Source organism: Fukomys damarensis, unplaced genomic scaffold, assembly GCF_012274545.1.
Source record: "Fukomys damarensis isolate Sample0158 unplaced genomic scaffold, DMR_v1.0_HiC HiC_scaffold_37, whole genome shotgun sequence".
Taxonomy (NCBI): Eukaryota; Metazoa; Chordata; class Mammalia; order Rodentia; family Bathyergidae; genus Fukomys; species Fukomys damarensis.
In genome coordinates, this window is record NW_022900949.1 from 71,386,061 (window position 1) to 71,411,224 (window position 25,164).

The 25,164-nt window shown below is 33.5% G+C and overlaps 1 non-coding gene across 1 annotated transcript; it reads right to left on the reverse strand.

Annotated features, from left to right (window-relative positions):
* Nucleotides 1–1,360: 1,360 nt before the first annotated feature.
* Nucleotides 1,361–1,491, reverse strand: LOC117284538. Its single transcript, XR_004515649.1, has one exon. It is a non-coding gene; the product is annotated as a U6atac minor spliceosomal RNA (small nuclear RNA).
* Between the last annotated feature and the right edge of the window lie 23,673 nt (nucleotides 1,492–25,164).

The window sequence follows — 25,164 nt, forward strand, 5'->3', positions numbered from 1 at the left end:
AGGATATAGTAAGGAATTACTAATAAAACTATCATATTTGTCCTTTAAAAATAAAGATTTTTTTCTTTATACTTGGGAAGTTTTCTGCCATTACTTCTATGAACAGTTTTTCTTTATGTCATTTGCACTCTCTCCTGTTTCTTCATTTGACGACTTTGATCAGACCCCACCCCCTGTGGTACCAGGGATTGAAGTCAGGACCTTGCTCTTGTGAGACAGGCATGGTGCCACTGAGCTAAATCCCTGGTGCTATGATCAGTCTTATAATATACTTCTTTCTCTTGGATTCATTTGTCATGGCCCCATACTAGTTTTAAAATTTTTTTTCTTTTCCTGGTCACTAATTGCAATCCTAGCTTCTATACCTGAAATTCTATCCTTGCATTGGCTCATTCTGGTGCATAAACTTTCAGTGGAGTTTTTAATCTCCTGGGAATCTGTTTGCATTTGTTTTATGGATCTCATTTGTTTCCTATGTTGGGTTCCATCATGTTCCTCAGCTCCTCTATTTTTTCATGTGTGTCTGCTCTGGATGTATTAATCATGTCTTGCACTATGGGCCCAATCTATGCTGTTATCTGAGAAATTATTTCTGATTTTATATTTTCCACGTCCTCTTTCGCTGCCATTTGGGGGAATCCAGGTGATTGAATATCAGATTATTGTCTCTCATTTCCCTTTGGCATTGCCTTAGGCTATTTGGAAGTCTGGCTTGGGGACTTGTTTCCATGTCTTTTCATTTCAACAGATGCAGCCTACTGTACCTTTATTGAGATAACTTTTTGCTTACCCAGTGGTGTCCAATTCTCAGCAGGCCACTGAAAAGCCTTTTCTTTGCTGCTCACCAGTACACCAACTTCTGGCTTCTGAATGGTGGCCTTCTGGATCCCGGAGCTCACCTATTGTCTGGGTAGGCTTCTGGCTGGGACAAGAACACACTTGAGATGGTATCTAGGTGTGCCTCTTGCTGGGGCCTCTATGTACCTTTTGTCTGAGAGGGCCTTTGTCTTGGGCTGTGATCTCCAGTTCCTGTTGTCTGAGCAGGCTTCTGGCTAGGATCTACACCAGAGAGTAGAGGGGTGAGCCTCTGACTAAAGCTTGTGTGCCTGTGTAACTCTTTTTCAGGAGACCCCTTGGGTGGGCAAGATTTCCCAAGCCTCTGGCTGGTATCCGCCTGCAGCCAGGCTTATCGGAACCACTTGGCTGCACCCGAGGATCTGTATGCACTCACGAATGCTACGAAGTGAGCCTCTGGCTGAAGTTTGTATGCCTTTGCAGCTCTTTCCTGGGTAGGCCTAAAACCTTATTGGATGATGTAAATGTTTAGAATTTTGATGTTCCATGTTGTTTTTCTGTTCAAATAAAACAGTGGATAGATGCCATGAAGTAGGTGGCAATGCCTTAACCATATGTATGTTATCAGGCCCAAGGGCCTCTTCTCTTCCATCCTTGTTAAGGGGAATGCAAACCTTCTCCTCTTTCATACAATGCTGTTAAAGAATTTTTACATCTGTGTTAATCAGTAATATTGGGCTTATAGTGTGTGTGTGTGTGTGTGTGTGTGTGTTCTCATCTGATTTTGATATTAGGGTAATGCTGGCCTCAGAATGATGGTTTACTTCTCTCTCAGTACTGTGGAATATTTGAGGAAAATAGGTGCAAGTTCTTAAATTTAGCATGAAATCCACTTAGGATTTACCTTGATAAGAAGATATTTCATTGTTGAGTGAAATTTATTAATTACCATTTGAACTTGTCTATTCAAGTTCATTTCTTCATGATTCAGTCTTTTTAAAGTGTGAAGGAATTTGTTCATTTCCTCTAAGTTATCAAATTGTTGGTATATAAATGCTCATAATAGTGTCTAATGATCCTTTGCAAGTCAGTGATGTCAGCATATCTTTTTGTCTATGATTTTATTTATTTGAATATTCTTTTTATTCATTAGTCTAGCTAATGATTTGTCAGTTTTTTATCTTTTTGAAAAATCAAATTTTTGTTTTATTGATATTGGTGATTTGTCTATATATTTTAGATTTCCCTTTTATAGGTAATTAGTTGCTTTTCTCTAACAGCTTTCAAGATTCTATTATTATATTAGATTTCTGTTATTTTAATTGTTATATGATATGAAATTTTTTCTGATCATAGCATTGATTTTTCTGATCATGCCTCACTTATCTGCATGTTAAATTCTTTTTCTGTCTGAAAAGTTCTCCGCTATTATTGCTCTACCAGGGTATTTATACTCTTTGTGCTGTCTTCCCATTGTTCATTAATTCCAGTTACTCAAAAATTACTCTTCTTCAAATCAACTATCAGCTACTGGATCTATTTTTCATGTTTTCCTGCTGTTATTAAGTTATCTATGGTTAAATGATTGCTAGCCACAGCCCTGTCTTCTAGATCTGACACTCTGTCCTCACAGTCTCTTCTGCTGCCAAGATTATCAGCTGTATTCTTAATCTCCTGGATTTTTATTTAGAACTTTTTAATGGAATCCTATTATTTTCTGCCTGGACATTCATGTTTTGCACTTCTTTCTTTAGCTCCAGTGGAATTGTGTTAGTGCCTTCTATAGAATCACAGATCATTTGTTTTATTTAGATAATTATCTAAATAATTTACTTATATCTTCTGTGAATTTTCCAGACACCTTAGCGAACTGTTTTGTAACCTCTATTGATACAGTTTAAGATTTTTTTTTCTTGACTTACAGTTTTCCCCAGCTCAATGCTCCCTGATCTATCCTTTGAAAAGTTAGCAGTTTTTGGAAGGATCCATTGCTTTGATTATATTTGTATATTTTTTGTTGTTTTTTTTTTTGTTTTTTTTTTGTGCTGGGATTAGCAGTTTCCTTGGCCCAGTGCCTTTTTTTTCAGGAATGAACTTCAGTATTGTTTATGACTGCCAGAAAATCCAGATATTGGTATACAGAAAAAAATCAATTGATAGCACCAACTGTGTTACCTTGGATAGAGTAGTAAATTTGGTGACAACAATGGAACCAAATATGAACTGGATCCTAACAAACTCTAAGAACTGCTCAGGAACCACCCTGAATCATTGCAAAAAGGTTTATGATTTCAGTGTAGACACAAGCAACCTAGGTATTGACATGCAGGCACTTTTTTCTATTGGATGTAGTCAGAAGTTGAAAATTTCAAGAAGATCGACTAAATTCTATCTCTTTCAGATCCAGCCCTTCTGAAGGTCACACCCACCAAATCCAGCCACCCGCCACAGAATATTGGCCCTGTGATCTTCCTGGGCAGATCTTGAGCTTCGCTGAGAATCTCAAGATATCTATGTCTAGCTCTCATTCTCTCCAAGTCTGTCTCTCAAGGCTATCTCTCACCCAGTTTTGCAGTAGGGTAACACTTCAATTCCTTTTTTTTTTTCTTTTATTGAGTTTATTGGTACATTTTCGGTATACAATACAATTACATTCATTATTGGGATCTTGTACCTTTACATAACAGTTCTTGGTTCTAATTTTTTCCCCTTGTCTGCGCCTTCCCTTCACCCACTCCTCCCCTCCCCACTTATAAACACTTTATTTACGTTTTTTCATTTTGTCATATTTTTCCCTTATTACCTTTCCCCTACCCTTCCCACTTTTCCTACACCTTTAGCCCTTTTCTTCCCATTTCACATGGTCAATTATCTCATTAGGATCTTATGTACTATTATAGCTTTTCAAACCAGAGAAACTATTCCGTATTTACACATGTGTGACTTATTTATTTCACTTAGGAGTATATCCTCAATATGTATCCATTTTCCTATGAATGAATCTAATTTCTCATTCTTTATGGCTGAGTAGTATTCCATTTTATAGAAAAACCACATCTTCTTTATCCAGTTTCCAAATGATGGGCAAATGGGCTGTTTCCAAATTTTAGCTATTACAAACTGTGCCGCTATAAACATTGGTGTGTATATATCCCTGTGGTATGATTCTTTTGATTCTTTTGGAAAGATACCCAGCAGAGTGGTGGCAGCGTCAAATGGAACCTCTAGTCCCAGCTCTTTGAGGTATCTCCATATTGATTTCCATAGTGGTCGCACCAGTCTGCACTCCCACCAACAATGGAGAAGGGTTCCTTTCTCCCCACAACCCTGCCAACATTTGTTATTGATTGATTTCTTGATAGCAGCCATTCTTTGTGGGTTGAGGTGAAATCTCAGTGTTGTTTTCATCTGCATCTCTTGAATGACCAATGATGTGGAACAGTTTTTCATATATTTACTTGCTGCTTTTACTTCTTTGTCTGAGAAATGTCTATTCATTTCACATGCCAATTTTTTAATTGGGTCTTTATATTTGAGGGGGGCTGGTTGTTTTGAGTTCCTTATATATTCTAGATCATAGTCCTTTGTATGAGGAGCAGCTGGTAAAATTTCTTTCCCACATTATAGGTTGTCTCTTAATTCTGTTGATGGTTTCTTTTGCAGTGCAGAAGCTTTTTTTAAAGGTGAGATTCCAGTTGTTGATTCTTTCTGCTAGTTCCTGTGCTACTGAGGATTTGTTCATAAAGTATTTTCCTATGCCAATGTTTTCAAGAGTTCTGCCTAACTTATCTTCCAGCAAGTTTAGTGTTTCTGTTTTGATATTTAGATATTTAATCCACTTGGATTTTAATTTAATGCATGGTGAAAGATAAGGGTGTAGTTTTAATCTTTGGCGAGTTGAGATCCAGTTTTTCCAACACCATTTAGTGGAGTAGTTGGATACAAGGTCAACACCCAAAAATCAATAGCCTTCTTGTACACAAATAAACTCACTGAGAGAGAAATTAGGGAAACAATTCCTTTCACAATAGCATCCAAAAAAAAAAATGAAGTATCTAGGAATCAATCTAACAAAGGAAGCAAGAGACCTCTACACTGAAAACTACAGCACTCTGAAAAAAGAGATCGAAGAGGCTATAAGAAAATGGAAAGATCTCCCCTGCTCCTGGGTAGGAAGAATCAACATAGTGGAAATGGCCATACTACCAAAACTGCTACACAGATTCAATGCAATGCCAATTGAAATTACAACACTATATTTCACAGAACTAGGAAAAATAATGCAAAAATTCATTTGGAGCCAAAGAGACCTAGAATAGCAAAAGTCATCCTAGGCAACAGACATACAGCAGTAGGTATAACAATTCCCAATTTGAAACTATACTACAAAACCACTGTGATAAAAACAGCATGGTACTGGCAATGAAACAGACCTGAGGATCAGTGCAACAGATTGGAAGACACAAAAACAGCTCCAGATGTACTCAGCTACCTCATCTTTGACAAAGGAGCTGATCTTCCCCACTGGAGGAAAGATGGCCTCTGTAACACTTTAATTGTAAAGCAAAATTCTCCTCCTGGGTGCTACTTTCATCCTCAGTTATGTCAGTCTTTTGGCTGTCACCTCTGCTGCCCTGTACTGTGGGGTGTGGAAGGCACCAATGACTCCAGCAGCAATCAGGGCTTCTGTCTTCTCCCAGGGGGCCCACAAGGTGGCAGTGTTGGTGAGGGGCAGATTGGGCCTCTCTCTTCTGTAGGATACATAAGGCTCAATTGTGGGAGATGTGAGGTGCCTCTCTTCACACCCACAGAGGCCAGTTCTGGTGTCCATGATGGCAAAGGACAAGGTTTCCTTCCTCTTCCATAGGGTACACCAGGCTCCATCATTGACCAGGGAGCAGTGGATGGGACAGGGATGTGGGGTGGGGTCATTCTTCTCACCTGCAGGACTCATGAGGATCCAGTGTTGGCTGGAGGGGTACAGTGGGGCTACTCACTTAAGGTAACTTTTGATAGGTATGGTTTTACTGTTGCATTTTTAAAACTACTTCACTGGTTCTTTTGTTCCTCTCTTTCTACCTCCTTTAATAATCTTCTTTTGTGCTTAGGTGGTTTATTCTATTCTGTGTTTGAATTCCTTGCTCATTATTTTTGATGTATCATTTAAGGAATTTTGCTTTGTGGTTACTGTGAAAGTTACAAAAGCATAATTTGATTATAACAAGCTATTTTAATTGATAACAACTTAACTGTGATTGTAAAGAGAAACAAGAAAATTATACTAATTTAAGAATATTTCAACACCATCCTTCCCCTATTTTAAATTTTGATGTCCCATTTTAAAACTTTTTATATTTATTATATATTAACATTGTTATTTGTAATTGTTTTTGTTTGTTTGCTTGTTTGTTTGTTTATTTGTTTTTTGGTCCCAGGGATCAAAGCAAGGCAGGAGGCAGAACCACTGAGCTAAATCCCCAGCCCTATTTGTAATTGTTTTGCTTTTAGTGTTCATACTAAAGATATGAATGGCTTATATGTACGTGATGTTAAAAATATTGGAGTTTTCTGTATAGTTACTGTTGTCAGTGATTTTGTCTTCCACTATTCTCTTCTTTTTTTCTTAATGTGTCTTTATTTCAGATTGAAGAACTTCCTTGAGCATTGCCTATAAGATAATTCTGGAAGTTATACCTTCTTTGTATTTTTGTTCATTTGGAAATGTCTTTATATCTCCTTCATTTCTACAGATTAGTTCTTTAGGGCACAGTGTTTTTGGTTGACAGAGTTTCCCAACTCTACTTTCAGTACTGTGACTATATTGTCCCATTCCCTCCTGGTTTATAAGGTTTCTGTGGGGAAATCTGCTGTCATGTGAATTGTAACACCTTTGTCTTAAATCCTTTCTTCTCTTCTGTTACTTTCAGAATCCTTTCTTTGTCTTTAACCTGAGAAATTGCTTACAATGTTCCTTGAGAAAAACTTAGCTGGGAAGAATCAGCTTGATGACTTTTGGCCTTGTTCCTGGGTATTTGTATCTTTAACTACTCTTGGGAAATTTCCCTTTTTATCATCTTTTGAATGGGGTTTCTAATCTTTTTGGCATTTTCAACTCTTTCTTGAACCACAATAACCCCCGACACTTGCTATTTTAATGCTGTTTTATAGAGTCTATAAGCTTTCTTCATTCATATTCATGAATTTTTAATTTTTTTCTCCTTTGAATGAATTTTTAAATTGTCTATCTGTGAATCTTTGAACTCATGGATACTTTCTTCTGTTTTGTCTATTCTGCTATTGACACCTTCTAGTTTAGTTTTCCATTGCTCTCAAAAAGTTAAGATAATCACATTGTTTAATGAAAATGTTTATTTTGCCTTAGAGTTTTGGTTTTTCAGTCCATAATCAATTTACTCCGCTTGCTCTACTACAGCTAAATGTCTTTGAGTTATTCATTCATACTTTTTTGTAGGAGTTCTAATCAAAATGTGCACACTTTAGGAAGCAGGATATTATAGAATGAATTGAGTATAGAGCAAAGCTGTTTCACGGATATAGGAAGTAAAAGAGAGGAATCAGGGGCGTGCCCTCAATATCTGCTTTAAGGTCATGCCCATTTAATCTGATGATTTTCAACTATGTCACAGCCTTTAAAATGTTGCATAGGGTGGGAATAAAGCCTTTAACATATGTATCTTTGGCAGACACTCATCTAAATATAGTACTTTCTATCCCTTTTTGGTAATATATAAATCACTACATTCCTTAGCTCATATAAGCATATGGAATAATGAATTTCATTATGGAATAGTCCTACAGGCAGATGTGATACCTTCATAAAATTTCTTATTTCTTTTAGTGTACTTTTCAGCTCCAGGATTTTGTTTGATTTTTGAAATAATTATTTCAATCTTTCTGGTCATTATCTGTGATAAAGTATTGAATTACTTCATATTTTATTTAGAATAGCTATTTTGAATTCTCTATCTTAGATTTTGCACATATTGTTCACTGTATATTTGGTTTCTGGCATTGTTGTTTATTAGATGAAGTCATAGTTCTCTGATCTTGATGCTTATTAGTGTAGGATATCTGCATACTGAAATATTAGATATTTGTTCTAATCTTCATAATCTGGATTTATGTTTGCCCATCTTTCCATATTCTCTAAACCAACTGTTTATTACTGTATCCAAATCTGTTTTCCCCACAGCTAGCTAGTTCAGCACTATTTAGCACTCCAATCTGTTTGTCAAGTCTGTGTTTTTTTATTGTTTCACCACTAGAGGGAAACCAAGCCCAAATTTGTCATGAATCCAAAATTCCTACATTGTTCAGGAGGGAGTGGAGGGTTTTAAAAAAGGTATCATACCTGGTACACTTTTGCCTGCAGCCCCTGTAGCTGCCTTTAAGCCTTGCTAGGCGCAGATGCATCACCATAGCCCCTGGCTGTGGTCAGTTTCCCTGAAATTCTGCCCGGCACTGGCCCTCAGTGTGGAAGGTTCACCCCTGGACTTGAAAGTAATGACTTGTACCTGTTTTCACCTATTTCCCCTTAGTAGATAACAACTTTTTTTTGTTTTGTTTTTGTACTGTGCTGCCTGGTGTTAGGAGAGGGAAAGGATGGGCAACCCTGTGATCACAAAAACAGTAGTAATGCTCTTTGCACATGGACCCCACTGCTTGCCATGACCATTCCAGCCAAGCAATAGGGCCAACGCCCATGCTACTATGGCTTGCCTGTTGCTGTGATCTGTTCAAAGCCTGAAAGGTAGCAGAAGTGGTTTGGGCTCCAGTCCTTTCTACTGTCCTTGTGGGTTTCCATGTGGTGCTAGGGTGGGCCCACCTGCCCATCCACAGATGCTAACATGGAGACAGAGAAATTGAAGGCAAAACCTATGCCCCCCCGCCCCAGTAGATGGAGTCTTTGTGTTGTGCTGCTTGCAGTTAGGGCACAAGAATCAAGGCTGTTCCTTAGCTTCCAAGGCTAACATGGACCAGGCACCCTCCGTGGTCACTAGCCTGTGGGGCTGTGGAGCTCTGTCTAAAACTGGGATTCACTTTCATGTGCTTAGAACTGGTTTCCAAGTCTAATGTCTGCTCTTAATTCATATCCTTATCCCAATCCCCAAACGGGAAGCATCTTTCTTTGTGCTGTATTGCTTGGAGTTGGAGGTCTGGTGGCATAAATGATTATTTTCTTCCTGCCTTCTTCATTATGTCTTTCTTTATTATTTTACTAAAACCAGGTAGTATGATCCTTCATGATTTCCTAACATCTTGTGAAAGCACTTTATGCAGGAGTAGTTGTTCAAATTGATTTTTCTGTGGGAAGATGACTATTCAATTGTCCTACTTAAGCATCTGTTTTACCACCTCCAAAATGAGCAAGACTACATACTGGTCTTTGATTTTTTTTTCTTTTATAAACACATCCCTTTTTTGTTAAGAAAGTCAATGAACATAGGATGGGTTTCTGTTAGATTCAAGTATCACTGCCCTACAGCTAAATATCTTTGAGTGACTGTTTCATCCATTTTGCAGGAGGCCCCACCAAAATATGCATACATGGATACATAAGGGTGTTGTTTGACATTGACCGAATCACACAGCTTGAGTGGACTTTCTCTGCTGAGTTTTTTGGTAGAGCAATAAAATTCTGAAATTTATGTAGTCTTGGACAAGGCTCATTTTTTAAAATTTTTAAATTATTTTTGGCACAGCCATTCCATTCCTCTATTGCTGGTAATAACTCAGCAAACCGGCTCTGTCTCCTATGACCATTAGATTCCCGTCATTTTAGTATATAATGCAAAATATTCCGTCTTTATTTACACAATTTTTTATTGTCTATGTTTTCTTTTGACAAACACCTATAAACACAGGAGGAAATAAGTGGGGTTTGATTAAAAAAAGAAGAGTGGTAGACTGCAATGAAATTCCAAGAAAAGTTTATTCATGCTGATAACCAAAGTCACCAAGTTTGGATTTGACAGTAATGGAGCAGCACTAATTATCCTGCTCTGCTCACATAAGCTCGAAGCAGCGTGTGGAAAGCAGTACTGTTGCAAATGTTGCAGGAGAGCCAGTGGGTGCCCAGACAGTACTGAAAGTCAGCTGTGTCCTGCAGCAGGAGATTTGAGTAGTGTATTTTCATGGTCACCATGTCCCCACTATAACAGCAGCCACACTAATTAATGCCTTGGCAGAAATTACTCTAACTTCATTTACTCCTCTACCAGTCCCTAATGCAGTAGAAAGCTTCAAGCTCTGAAACAACCTCCAAAGATTTTTCAGTCTGCTAAGGTATCACCAGTGAAATTCTTCTATTGTTTTCTTCCCAAGAAATAAGAAAAAAATCTACATTATTTTCTTTGCCTAATGAAGTTTAATTTTTGACGACACCAGAGCTGTTCAAAACCGGTATGCTCCATGCTGACTTGATTGCTACTTTCCCACACAACACTGATAAGGTCTTACCTCTTCATATAGCTAGGAATATATTTGATCAGCCACAGGATAACTTTATGCTTAGTTTTTGCAACTAATTTTAAATAGTTTTCAGACATATTTGAACCATTTTACATTCTCATAAGCAATATATGAAATTTCTTTTTAACCCACCACCTTAACAGTATTCTGACTTTGAAAATGAAGAGTGATGGTAATTCACTGACCTCTTAAGAATAGTTCTTTTTGTAATTAAGGGAATTAGGGAAACACAATTTTTATAATCAACTACATTTGCATTTATTTATTGGTCATTTGAATATCTTCTCTTTATGAAGCAACTATTCAACTATTTTGACAATATTTTTTCCTGTACCAGGGATTGAACTCAGGACCTTGAGCTTGCCAAGCAGGTGTGGCTATATCCCTGGACCTATTTTGGGGGTCTTTTTTGTTGTTGTTACTGTTGTTTTTTGTTTGTTTGTCTGTTTGTTGTCTTTTCCAGTACGGGGGATAAAACTCAGGACCTTGTGCTTCTAAGGCAGGTGCAGTGCCACTAAGCTAAATATCCAGCCCTCCCTGGCCCTATTTTGACAATTTTTAATAGGATTTTCTTTTTCACACCGATTTGTATGAGTGGTTCTTTTTTTTTAATTTGGCTCTAAATATTTATTGGATATTTATGCTGGGAATATTGTTCATTCATGTACAATACCTACACCAGTTTTTGAGGTTTCTTTGACAAGCACAACATATTAACATTGTCTACTTTCTCATTTTTTAAATTTATGCTTAATACTTTTGGGTTCTGATTTAAGAAATCTTTACCTCCTTCAAAGAGCTATGCTCTCCTGTGTCTCCCTAAAATGGTAATCATTTAACTTTCACATCAATTTTAGTGTTACAATGTGAGATAAGGGGTTAAAATATTTATGTGTATGGATATTCTCCTGACTAAGCACCACTTTTATTTAAAAGATTGTCCATTTCTTCATTCAATTGAAATTGATAAATTATCATAAATTAATTCATATAAGTGAATCTGCTCAGGAACTCTATTATCTTCCATTGATCAGATTTTAATTGTTTGGATTGATAAACAGGATGCCTAATTTGTATAAGCTTTATTATGGATAAATATATTTCTATGTATTTATGTAGTTTCTCCAACTTTAGTGAGATAATTCCATAGCAATTTTATAAATTTTTAAGGGCTGTCATACTTTCACATAAAATTGTAATCAGTTTGTCAATTTCCATCATAACAATTTCAATAGAATTTTCACTAGAATTGTATTGACTTTAAATTGAATTAATAAATTAATTTTCAGTGAGATATGTTATCTTTATATTTTTTAATATATGAGCATACATTTGGCCCATTAATTTTTGCATTTTTAATTTTCAGTAACATATACAATTTCAGCTTGAAGACCTTACACATCTTTTGTCAGATACAGTGTCAAATATTTGATTTTTATGTGATATTAAATTATATATTTTAAATTTTATTTTTGTTGGTGCATACATGCATTATATTATGTACACTTGTGCATATGTACACTATATTATGCATAAGTATGTATATGTCGTATATATTTTTAATTTTTTACCATATGTGCAGTAACAACGTTTAATATATTTATAAATTCTAGGTTTGTGTGGATTTTTAAAATTTTTTCTGCTGGTATAATTTACTAATAATGTTTTATTTTTTCTTTTGCACTATTGACATTCCTCTCTCTCTCTCTCTCTCTCTCTCTCTCTCTCCCTTCCTTTCCTCTTTCTTTCTTCCATCAGCTGTGTAGAACATCCAATATATTTGGTATAGAACACATCCCCAACATCATGAGATACGTCCAGTGTTTGGGCTCAGATATTTTATAACTACTCTATTCATTTTCCTCATTTACAAAGATGTTTTCTTAACAAAATGGGTTCTGAATGTTCATTTTTACCTGCAATTTCTAGAGATAATAATGTCTTTTACTTTGCTTTTTTCTGCTAATTTTATGGAAAAATTTATTGACTTTAAATCAAGTGATTGTGATATAAATCCCACTAAACTATGACATATTATTCTATTTATTTATTAGGGATAAAGTTTTCTAATATTTTGTAAAATTTTAAAGATTGTTATATATATATATATTCATTGGAGAAATTAATCTTTAATTTTAATCTCTGGCGTGATCTTTGAACGTTTGACATCGTAACGTTAATTTTATAAGATGTAGTCAGAATAGTTCCATTTTCTAAATCCTTTAGACCCTTTATGTGAGATTGGTGTTAATTATTCTTCTAATAATTTGAAATTATTACCTAAGAAATTACATGAAACTATTTCTGGTGGAGAATATTATTTTATAATTTTTTGTAACATTGTACAGGCTATTTTTAGTCTTCATTTATTCCTTCTATAATCTTTAATAACTTGTATTTTTTAAAGTTTCTGTAAATAGGGAAGGGTGGAGGGCATGAAGGGAGGCCAGTGGATTAAGAACCAAGAATATCATGTGAAGGTACAAGATCCCAATGATGACTGTAACTGTATTGTATATATAAAATGTACCAATAAAGAAAAAACATTGTCAATTATATGGAAGTAAAATTATCCAAAATATCATCGTATATAAATAAATAAAATCAGTATCTGTAATGAATGTGTGTGTGTGTTGTCTTATGTTCTTGATATTTCTACACTTTAAAAATGTATGCATATTAAGGCCTATGAATTTCCTTCTAGGCACTGTACCACAAAGTACCCAAAGTCTTAGTATAATTCAATTTAAAATATTTCTAATTTTCATTTTGATTTTTTATTTAATATGTACATTCATTATTTATTGATTTTACATCTTTGCGAACTTGATATATTTTGTTTATATTTTTATTGCTTCTTAGCATAATTTTATTAATTGTTAAATTGCAAAGAATTCTGAATATTTATATTTCTTTATTGAGTTGGCCTGTTAGGTTGTTAAGAATTGTCTTCCTTCATCTCCAATACAATCCTTATATTTCATAGTTTCAATAAGACTAATAGTTAATCTTAGCATCTACTTTGTTTGAGATTATAATAGCAATGTTTATAGATATACATGAATTACCATCTTCATATCTTTTTATGTGATCTATCTTTCTGTATCTATTTTTAAATGCTTAGTATCCTTATATTAAGTGTATTGCTTGTAATCATACATAGTTATTTTTAAATTTCAATTAATCATATTATTTTACTTGAAGTATTTAATTTAATTATGTGTACTTAGGATGATGCATGTGTAATATCTGAAAATTCTGATTATTTTGGACTATACATTTAATGTTTAAAGTCATTTTATTTTTTGGCCTTCCATTAATTGTCAGTTACATAGCTTATTTCTGCTCTTTCAGTTTTTACCCTGTATTAATGCTTTTACCCTTTATATATGCGTCCCTGGCTCATGAACAAATAAGCCAAATTAATACTAATATTATTTGCCAATGCTCCTGCCAAAACTGCACTAAAACAAGAGTATAAGAAACATCCATCTTTTGAATTGTTGTTATTCATGTTTACTTAATATGTATTTTAAATTTCAGAAGAGGTTGAATTAATTTACTTCTAGATTGTAAACTTTTATATCTGTTTACCTCTCCAGAGGCTCATCATTCCATTCTCTACCTACAATTCTAACTGGGATCATATTCTGCTTTCCTGTATAACTCTCTGAAAGGTCTATTTATTGTAGTTTTTGGCAACAAATGCTGACAACATATGTTGATAGAATCCATAACACTGTTTCCCCTTCACTTTGAAATGTATTTTTTTTCTGTTTCCTCTGCTCATATGTTGATAGAATCCATAACACTGTTTCCCCTTCACTTTGAAATGTATTTTTTTTCTGTTTTTCCTCTGCAAAACCATTTCACTTTCTTCTGTCTGCTTAATTTGTGATAAAGACCAACCCACAAGTTTTATTGTTGCTCTTTTGAGAAAGTGAAACTTTCCTTTCTACTTTAAAAAATTTAAGGAATTGTTTTATAATGAGCTTAATTATGGCTGTCTTGTGTGAATCCTCCTTAGATATTTTATATTTCTTTATTACATGGATTAATAATTTGCAATAATTCTTCGTCATTAGCTTTTTGAATGTTGGTGTTGCTTAATTCTCTTTCATCTCTTTCTTGAGAGCTGTTAGAGAGGCTGATTATTGGATGTTTGTTACAAGGATACTAATAGAAAATAAAAATATACTCCAATGTGATTGGGCATGAATGCAAAAAAATACTCAAAGAAATACTAAACAAACACACAAACAAAACTTCAGTACTGTAAAAACAATCAACGGTGCTGTTGATTCATTGTAATCAACTTTGATTTATCTTGGATATGCAGATGATTGGAAGACTGAACATTAAAGCTGACTATAATATCCAAAACAATGCCTGCAAGTTAATGTTATTATTTCCAAAATTTTAATGCCTTTTATTTATAGGAACATGGAGAAGAGAGATTGCTCAAAGGGGGCAATTTTCAGTTATACAGTAGGAATAGGCTCTAGTAAACTTTTCCACAACATAGTTATTATACTTAACAGTAAAGTGCCATCTATTTCCAAATAGCTAAACAAATGGATTATAAATGTTCTCATCAAAAAGAAACTGTTAAGGTGATATCTTAATTAGCCTGATTTGACCATTTCACTATATATACATGTACTGAAACATCACATTGTACCATATATACATATATTATTTACCATTAAAATAAAATAAAACTTTTAAAAAGTTAGTGGCCAAAGTGACATTTGGTGTTTGTTCCACAAACCCAGTCTCTCCAGGGTAATGCGTTCGGGTCCAGATGGTACTTGATCTTTCAAAACAGAGGATGGCTGATGAGGAAACCCAAAGTAGGAAAGCTGATCTTCCACAGGGCTTCTCTGGAGAGAGAGATGATCTTATTAGTTCTGTAGTGTGTAAGCAGATATTGTACACAGAGGGGAAAGAGCTATCTCTATTTTTAGTGTTATGAACTGTCCCTGGGGAAAAAGCCATCACTAAACTTTACTATTTACTACTTTGCTGAGAAGATGCAGACCTTGAAAAAATGTAAACTGTCATGAAACATTGTCTCACAAGAATAATCATTTTTTTCCTAATTAATGCTTCAGAAAAGTGGAAAAGTTAATAGCTGTCTTTCCACTATCTGATTTGGCAGGTGATATTCATAATTCAATTAATTATACTGAAATATCTCTACCATTCTTTGGATATCTATTAACGGTCATATTTTGTACTGCGTTAAACCAATCAAACTGCAGAGAATTGGGTGTCTTATCGCTGTATTAGTCCACACATCCTATAGCGATGGCACAATACCTATTCCTTTCCTTGCACTCTGTTCTCATCAAACTGTCCTGTTATCTTTTCCCTTTTGCAGTCACCATGCTCAATTTATCTGTTCCTTTCCAAGTGAAAATTTGTATTTTCCCTTAAGTTGAAACCTAGTCAGTCCTTTATTTCTGATTTCACTTAGCGTTTACTACACAAAATCTCTCTGCTTTTTATGCAGGAGCTGGTTAATATAATAGTTAATATAAATCATGTAGCATGGTATTAGACATTATGATATAGATTATATCTATCCTATTTATTTTATTGCTTTAGCACGCACACAACTGTAGTACTTTGTTTGTTTGTTTGTTTTTTCTTGAAACAGGGTCTTGCTAGGTAATCCAGTCTAAACTCACTATAAGGTCCAGGCTGGCTTCAAACTTGCGGAAGTCCTCCTGCCTCAACCTCCCAAATGTAGGGATTATGGCAAAGCACCCCACTACACCCATCCAAGTACTAACCCCCTTAATTATGCATTACAGATTGGCATCTTTCCTTTTTCCAAACAGGTAACTGATTCTTTAGTGACATAAAACTTTTATTATCTACATAGTGGAAATCTCCACATTCTTAGAGCAGTGCCAGAGTGAAATGAGTAAATTCAATGCTAGAAAACTGTTTAGATTTAGTAACAGAATGTGTCATTAAGTAAATGAATCACAGTGTAGGGCAGTTGTTTAAATATTACTTATTATGTAGAAGGTATTTTTAAGTAATAGACATACATTCCTACTTACTCTTCAAAACAATTCCATGACATGAGTTTTATTGTAATAGAAGATGAAGATAAAGATACCCAGAAAGCTTAAGTAACTCTCCAGGTTACTCTAACAATTAATAACAGAAAAGTCTTCAAATTCTAAACAAAACCAATGCCCATAGTATTCCATTATCTTTAATAATTATGATTTCAAAGGATATATCAACTGACTGGTAGCTCTTTTTCCATGATAATACATAATGGCATCTCTTAGTAAATATAGAAACAAAGAGTTTAATATTCTGATATTGGAAAAGAAATAAAAATGTATTTAAAACGAAACCTCTAATATCTACTCTTACTGTAGACCTTCTTGCTTAGTAATTTAAAAGGCCAATTATAGGAGTATATCCTCAATATGTATCCATTTTCCTATGAATGAATCTAATTCCTCATTCTTTATGGCTGAGTAATATTCCATTTTATAGAAAAAACACATCTTCTATACTCCTAAGTGAAATAAATGTGTAAATACTGATTAGTTTCTCTGGTGTGAAAAAACTATAATAGTACATAAGATCCTAATGAAATAATTGACAATGTGAAATAGGAAGAAAAGTGCTAAAGGTGTAGGGGAAAATGGGAAGGGTAGGGGAAAGGTAATAAGGGAAAAGAAAAAAATACGAGAAAATGAAAAATGGAAAAAAAACTGTCTGTAAATGGTGAGGGGAGAAGGGGGTAAAGGGAGGGCAGGGACAAGGGGAAAAATGAGAACCAATACCTGTCATGTAGAGGTACAAGATCCCAATAATGAATGTAACTGTACTGTATACCTAAAATGTACCAATAAACTCAATGAGGAAAAATAAAAGACCAATTATATAATGTGACCAAACTCATTGAGAAATAAAACATATTGATGCTTTGGATTCAAATCCAGTACCCACACTTGCTGAAATCTTTCAGCACTATCACCTGGTCTGTTTCTCTTTCCATGCCTCCTTTTCTTAAATTTCCAATTTAGTGTATGAATTAGAACACGTGCCTTGAAAGAAAAAAATTTGGAGTCATGATTTTTTTATGAAAGAAAATCCGAAGTTTAGACACCAAGAAGATTGATTTCAAGAGAATACAATTAGAAGACAAAAATTTAAAGGGATAAAACCAGGGAACCACAACTCATACCATGTAAGATCAATATATACATACAAATATATACTTTCTAAGTTTTTTGTCCCTATAATGCTGTTAGCTGTAATCATAGCCCAGAACAACATGTCTCCTTTATGGTAAATTGAAAGGAAAAAAATTGTTATGCTATCTCATAGGCTTACATGGCAAAATTAGACCTTAGCAAATTTCAAATAAATAAGGCATTCTTTTTGTTACCACTTAAAAATAACATAGCATAAAATTTGCCTTCATTCATACTCTTGGGCAATGAATTCAGCATGGATTCTTGGACATAAGCCAACTCAGTTTCCAGGCTAAATTAAAGGAAACCTCAGCCGTCTGTTCTAATTGTCCATCCATGGTAGACCACTCCAATTTTAAAGGACTTTAGAAACAAGTCTTTATTTTTGTATTTCCATGGATTAATTTTATATGCTAAGCCAATAAACCTACCAATTTTTTAAAAGTTACAAGTGAAAATCATAGCTAATTTGCTATTACAAATATTTACCTTCATTTTTTGTAAGATAAGAACATCACAAAAATGGGCAATGCAGTTCACTGTCAAGGTCAACAATTTTTAGTATTACAATCAATTTACAGTATGTTTGCTTGAGGTGCATATAAATTTGAAGAGACAGTAAGTATAAACAGAATAGCTGATTTCCTGGATGCACTCCAATATAATTATAGCTCTTCACCCTTGTGACTATACATGTGTGTGCAGCTTCAAGCTATTTCCCTGCCCCAAGCCTCACCAGCAGTATTGTGGATACGTCGCAATTGATTGAAATGCAAAAATCTCCGTAAACTAGAAAAATCTACCTAAAATAAATATGCAAGTGAAAACAAGTAGTAGATTAAACAAGACTTTGAAATTCATGTCATTGCTTAGCTTGTAATCTCTTGACTTGGAATTGAGTTATTCCTAGGTATTGAATCACAAAATAGTGTATTTCTAATAGGCAATTTAAAAAAATCATCAATCACCTTTATTACTAACATCTTATGAAACAGTAAAATGTTTATGGGATTGTGGAAGGCAGCTAGGTTGTTCTGCGGTGTACAAAGATTTGCATATATAAAAAAACAGCAGGCAGCAAATAAGGTTTGTTCTTGTTTTTCCAAAAATATAATTTTATTTGATATAATATTGACTTAAATTTTACTAAAATATATGGAATATATTTCTGACAAGAGCACTGATCATCACTACAGTATAACAAGTTTACATTTTAAAATAATTAAGCTCAGATCTTACTATATTGAAAAGAACTCTTTCCTCAGCCTCAGGGGTTTATCAGAGCTCCTCAAACATATCTGTGATGTTAAATTATATTATCTTGTATTTCAGGCAGATAGATACATATGTGAAATTGCTATTGTTTTCTCGTGTTTTGTTTTCTATGGTGAATATATTTAATTGACGACAGTCTTCTCAGGAATAATTCTGTTTATAGTTTACATTGCTGGAATTGTTTGTATGTGGGTAAGAATAAAATTTGATTTTATGGAGAAAAAGTGGAATTCTTTTTATCTGTAGCCTTAAGGCCTGCAACTGTCAATACCTTAATCCACTAATATCCTCTTTAATCATGTGTTCATGTGCTGTACAAACACTCAGAAATCACTATAAGAAATTCTTATTTTTCTCCTGGTCAAGAGTACACTCTCTATAGGCTATGTGTAATCAAATAGTTAATAAATTATTTAAACATTTATATACTAGTATGGCAAGCTATTGTTTTAAGAATATCTTTTTCTTCAGAAATACATAGAAATGAAGAAACAGAACAGCAAAGGGAAAAAGTGAGTGACATCACATCATATAAGTATGCAGGATTTTTTTTTACATTTGACTTTCAAGTATCATTTTAAAGAGCTTGCCTTCTATTTACTTGTCAGGTGATAGATTTAATTTTTGTAGTCTGCATAGAATTCTCCATGTTAAGATATTGATATAACAAATTGCTGAATGTTTTAGTGATTGATTCTAGCTGACCAAAATGGGCTTTCAGATTAGAAGTCTTTCCTTTTTCCCTAAGACACCTGCTGAGACAGAAGTCTGACTGCCACACAAAAGAAATATAAGGTTTCTTCAACTGGTTCCATCTAGCAATTTTCAATGCTATCAAAAATTGCATTTTTTTAATGAAAATTACCTAAGGATTTGGCAGAAAAACCTTGGTTGAAATGGACTAACTACGCATTCTCAAGCAATATTAGCATACTGATTGGCTGCTACTTCTGTCACTCTTCTGACTACAAAATTATGACAGGCCCCACAGCAGGAAGCAAATGATCATTAATACCCTATCCTCTGGGACACAATAAACTGCCATTCAATCCCATACAAATAAAATACACAAGGGTTGTCAGCAAGGGGACAAAAAGCAGCAAAATGGTTTGATACTACAGTGGGATGGGACCACTCAAAGGGTTTTTGTTTTTCTGTCTATCTCATCATGGTGGGAAAATTCTTTTATAGATTTCCTTTTAAATATCTATCTTTCTCTACTTGAGCTCTGTGAGCTTTTCACTTAAATGGTAAGTCTGCTTGTAGGCAGAAAAAATTACATTTTATAATCTTATAATTAATCCTACAACTCAAAAAGCATAAAAAATTCTAAAATTCTATTAAAATGAATGCTAATGCACAATTTCAGTTCAAGTATATTATGTAAAAAGTCTTTTTAATGTAATTAAACCTCATTGAAATGAGTAAGGATGCAGCATACGTGATAAAATCATTTTTAAAACCCCTGGTAAAATTATATATGTATACTGTTGTAATTGAAATTCTACTCTCAAAAGATATGGTAAAACTAAAGTTTACTTAAATATTATTATATGACTGATTTATATCCTCCTATAACCAGGTGGTATGAAATTAGAAAATGAAAATAGGGTAATATTTCAAAAAGAATGGTGAATGATAAATATCTTTGATATTTAGCAATAATCATTTGATAAATGTTTAATTTTTAGTGACCTAACCTAAACTTTTCTTGAAAGTATACAGAGCCTACAGCAATTCCTGACAAGTTTTTATACATTAAATGTAAAGTATACATTCCCCTAACTTTTTATGTATTGTTTTCATTAGTCTAAATGTACAAGGCATTATTTTACACTTGATCTTAGTCAAAAGGCCGAGAAGTGATTACAAGACATTATTTTAACCTGAAAAAATATAGAATGAATAAACTTAGAATCTTCAGATTAAATTTGCTGTTAATTTAAATGATTTTCATAAATTTTTTCCTCTATGTGAATCCCTATTGAAACAAATATACTCAAAGGTTTGAAAGTGGGTATCTATAAATGTCATATGCATACATCACCTTGAAAAGAATGTGTACAAACTGTAGTTGCTGATTCTATTACTTAAAGCCTAAGCTAAATGAAATAAACTATTATCCCCATACAGCACATTACATAAATATCAAATTATTATTATTTTAAATGAAGGAAGCAAGGTTTAATGTGCTACATAATATATGATACTATTTATAAGATATTAATTAAAAGGCACAAAAAATCCAGATTTGTGGGGAGCAGGAGGGGGAGGTGAATTAAAAGATCTACAAAGGGCACAAGGAATATTTATTTTGTGCAACGAAGCTATTGCTTATTTTTTGTTTAATGATGGTTACAAAACCATGTGCATTTGTCAAAACTCACAGAATTATATAATAAAATGGGTGAATGATATTATATGTAAATTATACCTCAATAAACCTTACTTTAAAAATTCTCCCAGTTTAGCAACGTCTTGTGAATTGGGGTCATTTAGTCTTGCAAAGTAGCAAAAATGACATTCATATCTTTAGAATTGGGCAGTTACAAGCATTTTTTGTAATTGCCTGTCGTGATACAGCTCCCAATGTTGTATGTTAGAAAGACAAAGAGTAGATTAAAAGTACTCACTATGATTTTAATGCCTCCCTCGTGGAGCATTCAGCAAAAGTAAAACTGAAATATGTCAGTTAACACACTTTACCAGAGAAATCATCTTCAATGGGAAAAGAAAAAACGACAGAGAATACCATTTCTATTAGGCAAACCCAATTACTTACATTTTTCTGAAATGCTTCTCATTTTTAGGTCTTAGATGCTTTGACATGATGTGCACTGTTAATGGTAATAAAATAATCTACATTCTTCTTTTCATTGGCAGAAAGAAGTAGTTCTCATTTTTCAGCATTGAATAGATTATACTGTATAAACACAGAAATGAAATGTCACTTTGCATATATGATAGAATCATTACTTGCTTCCAGAAAATTCCAAGAAAACAATTTAACAAGAAGTAGAATATATGAAGGGCATTTCATTCTCAATTAAATTGCAGAGGGGAGCTTTGATACTATGAATGCTAGTACCCAACTTGGACAATGACCAGGATTGAGACAAAAAAGTAGATAACAATTTGAACTTCCCAATTATTAGCTGGTTTAATTTAAGAAAGATATGTTTAAAATATCAGCAATTGGAAAGGTAGAGTAACTTGAGATATTATGTAAGGGAATAATAATCATAAAAATTAGGTACATATGTCTAAATCCATAAATGAAGAAAAATCCAGACAAGGAAATTTATTTTCAAACTAATTTGCAGTCAAGTACAGTGAAAAAATACATGGTGTATATTCATCCTGTATAATCAAAATACAGTGAATAATTTTATACTCTATTACAGTAAGAGACATATTGTCATTAATCTCTTTCAAAATATTCTCCCTCCCTGCAAAACATTTATCCCATCCTTTTGACACTTTCGGAAGCAGTTTGGAATTCCTCTTTCCTTAATGTCTTAAGTTATGGTATCATGGCTACTTCAATATCCTCAGCTGGTTCGGAACATTTACTTTTCACGGTCATTTTGAGTTTGGTGAAGAGCCAGAAGTCACACAATGCCAGATCCTGCAAATAAGTTGGATGAGAACACACCGTAATATTTTTAGGAGCCTGCTTTTTTGTTGGATGGCACTCAGTAGTAGCAGCGTTCACTATAGTTTTGTTCGTACCTTCTAACTACGCTCACAAAAGAGGACTTTCAGAGCTGCGTCAGAAAAAAGCAAGGATGATAGGTTATACGTGTTTGATACAAGGTTAAGGATTTTGAGAGTGTTAATGACAATGTGTCTTTTACTGTAATAAATTTCTAGAATTTAAATATTTTTCATATATTTGGGTCATACTATGAAGGTGCAAAACTCCTTAATATATTATGAGCAAATCAAATACAGCAATTGTCAATGATTGTACATTATGACTAGGTGTGATTTATCCTATGAACTCAATAGTATTTAGATGAAAAATTTATGGCACTAAATATCTGCATTAGAAAAGACAAAATTTCAAATCAATAACCTCAAAATTTATATTAGCAGCCTAGAAAAAGGAAAGAATATGAAATCCAACATAAGGAGAAAGAAATAACAAGACTACAAACACCTAAAGAGAAAACAAAAAAAACTGATTTAAAAAATTGGTAAATTTAAAAACGGGCTCTTTTAGACTATCAGTAAAAGTAATAAGGCTGTGTGCCAGTGAACCTATGGCATTTATGCCACAGTGAGCTATTTATATCACTGAAAGCTCTAAGATCACCATCATTGCCCTCTGCAGACTAACTGGGAAAAGGAAAAACAACACAAAGTACCAACATCAGGAGTAATATGAGTAAGATCACTATAGAATCTACAGCTATTTAAAAGATCTTATGGAAATAACTTGAAAAAATTTGTGCCAGTGGTTTTGAAAAACTTAACTTTCTTGAAAGACAATATGTTCATTCTAAAAGAAATAGACCACATGAATACAACTGTACCAATTAATTATATTTCTAGTTAAAAATACAACAAAATCTAGATCAGATGGCTTTACTGATATATTCTACCAAGTATTTAAAGAAGAATTAACATTACTATAGACATTCATCCAAAAACTTGAAGATCAATTCTTTTCAATTTATAAAAGGTCAGTACTGCTGACACCAAAAAAAATCAGACAAGGCAATGTTTAAAAATGCACAAACAACAACAAAAAAGTCATAATAAACACTTCACCAAACATATCAGACTTAGGTAAAGTCAGCACATGAAGAAGCACTTAGCACTTTTAATCATTATGGAAATGTAAAATAAAGACAATCAAGGTATCATTATACAGTCACTAGGAGAGCTAGAACTCAAAACTAAATCTGTGCTCAGTATTGTTATGGTTATGCTGTCATAGCCTCTGCCAAGAGTAAGAAAGCAACACAATCACCTTTGAAGACTGGTTCAGTGGCTTCTTAAATAGATAAACATATGGCAAGTATATCATAAAGTCATTCCATTTCCAGGTATTTCAAAAGAAATGAAATCTTGTGGTTGCTCAAAAATTTTTATGTAAAGTTCATAATAGTGGTGTTATGTGTAATAGTTAAAAAGGGGAGCCAATTAATCAACAATGAATACATAAATATAATTTGGTATATCAGCACTGTAGAGTACTATTAAGCAATAAAAAGAAATAGATTATTGATACAATATACTCCATATCAAAGTAATTATGATAAGTGAACGAAGCAGACAATAAGAGAACAAACTGTCTAGTGTCATTTATGTTATAACACATTGGGATCACATCTCTCACCAGATATTTCAAAAAATGGCATTTTACATTTCTTGCCAGGTATTATTTCAGTCTGAGCGATACTGTGTTACAGAATACATGCTATTCCTGACTTTGTGGACTTTTCGATCTAAATCACCACAGGCATATGAAAGAATATTGCCATAGATCTTTTATAAAGAACGGGAGAACCAGAAGTAATTTTTACATTTTAAAAAAGACAATTTAGGTGTTTTTTTTAAAAAAATAAAATAAATTTGTTCTTATGTAGTTTTGTTTTTTCTGTCAAATTTTTGTTTGTATGATTTCCCAATTGCAGTTCATATGATCATGTTCATTGTAAGAAAATGGTACATCTAGATACTTATATGACTCTAAATTTGACTCCAATCAATAGCATATACAAGGTACTGTCCAATGATTTCAAGATTATTCCCTGAAACCTGGCCAAACTTTAAATATAATTAATTCTGCTTCAAGGGAATTTAGCTTCTCAAACTATTTTTAAGTTTTCCAGAGAAACAAATTTATTATTATTTAAATTCTTGATTTAAATTATCAGAAATTAATTATTCATAATTGGTCATTTATTATTCACCAACAGTAGCCTTGACAAAATTTTCCCTGATTTATTAAATCTCTTTCCCTCATTTGTAAGTTATTTTAGTGCTCTCCTAACAAATCAGTTTACTATTTTTAGATACAATGATTCATTCTAGTAATAGAAAATAATTTCAAACCATTTTTGTCACTTTTGTGTCATTTTAGGTATGTATTCCATTTTTATCTTTAGTACCTCTATTGTATTTGCAATAAGTCAATGTGATATACATATTTAAATTTATTTTTAATATACTCTTCCCTAAATAATTTTGTGCATTTGTGAGAAAAAAAAATAATTTGCCAGATATTTATAATCATCTAGGTACGACTAACCCTTCTTGTCAAAGTATCCTCAGTGGAGAAGCCAGCAATCACATTTTCAGTATCATTCCTCAGACAGTTCAGAGTTAGCAGCCTCTAAGTGGGACATGGATAAAATTT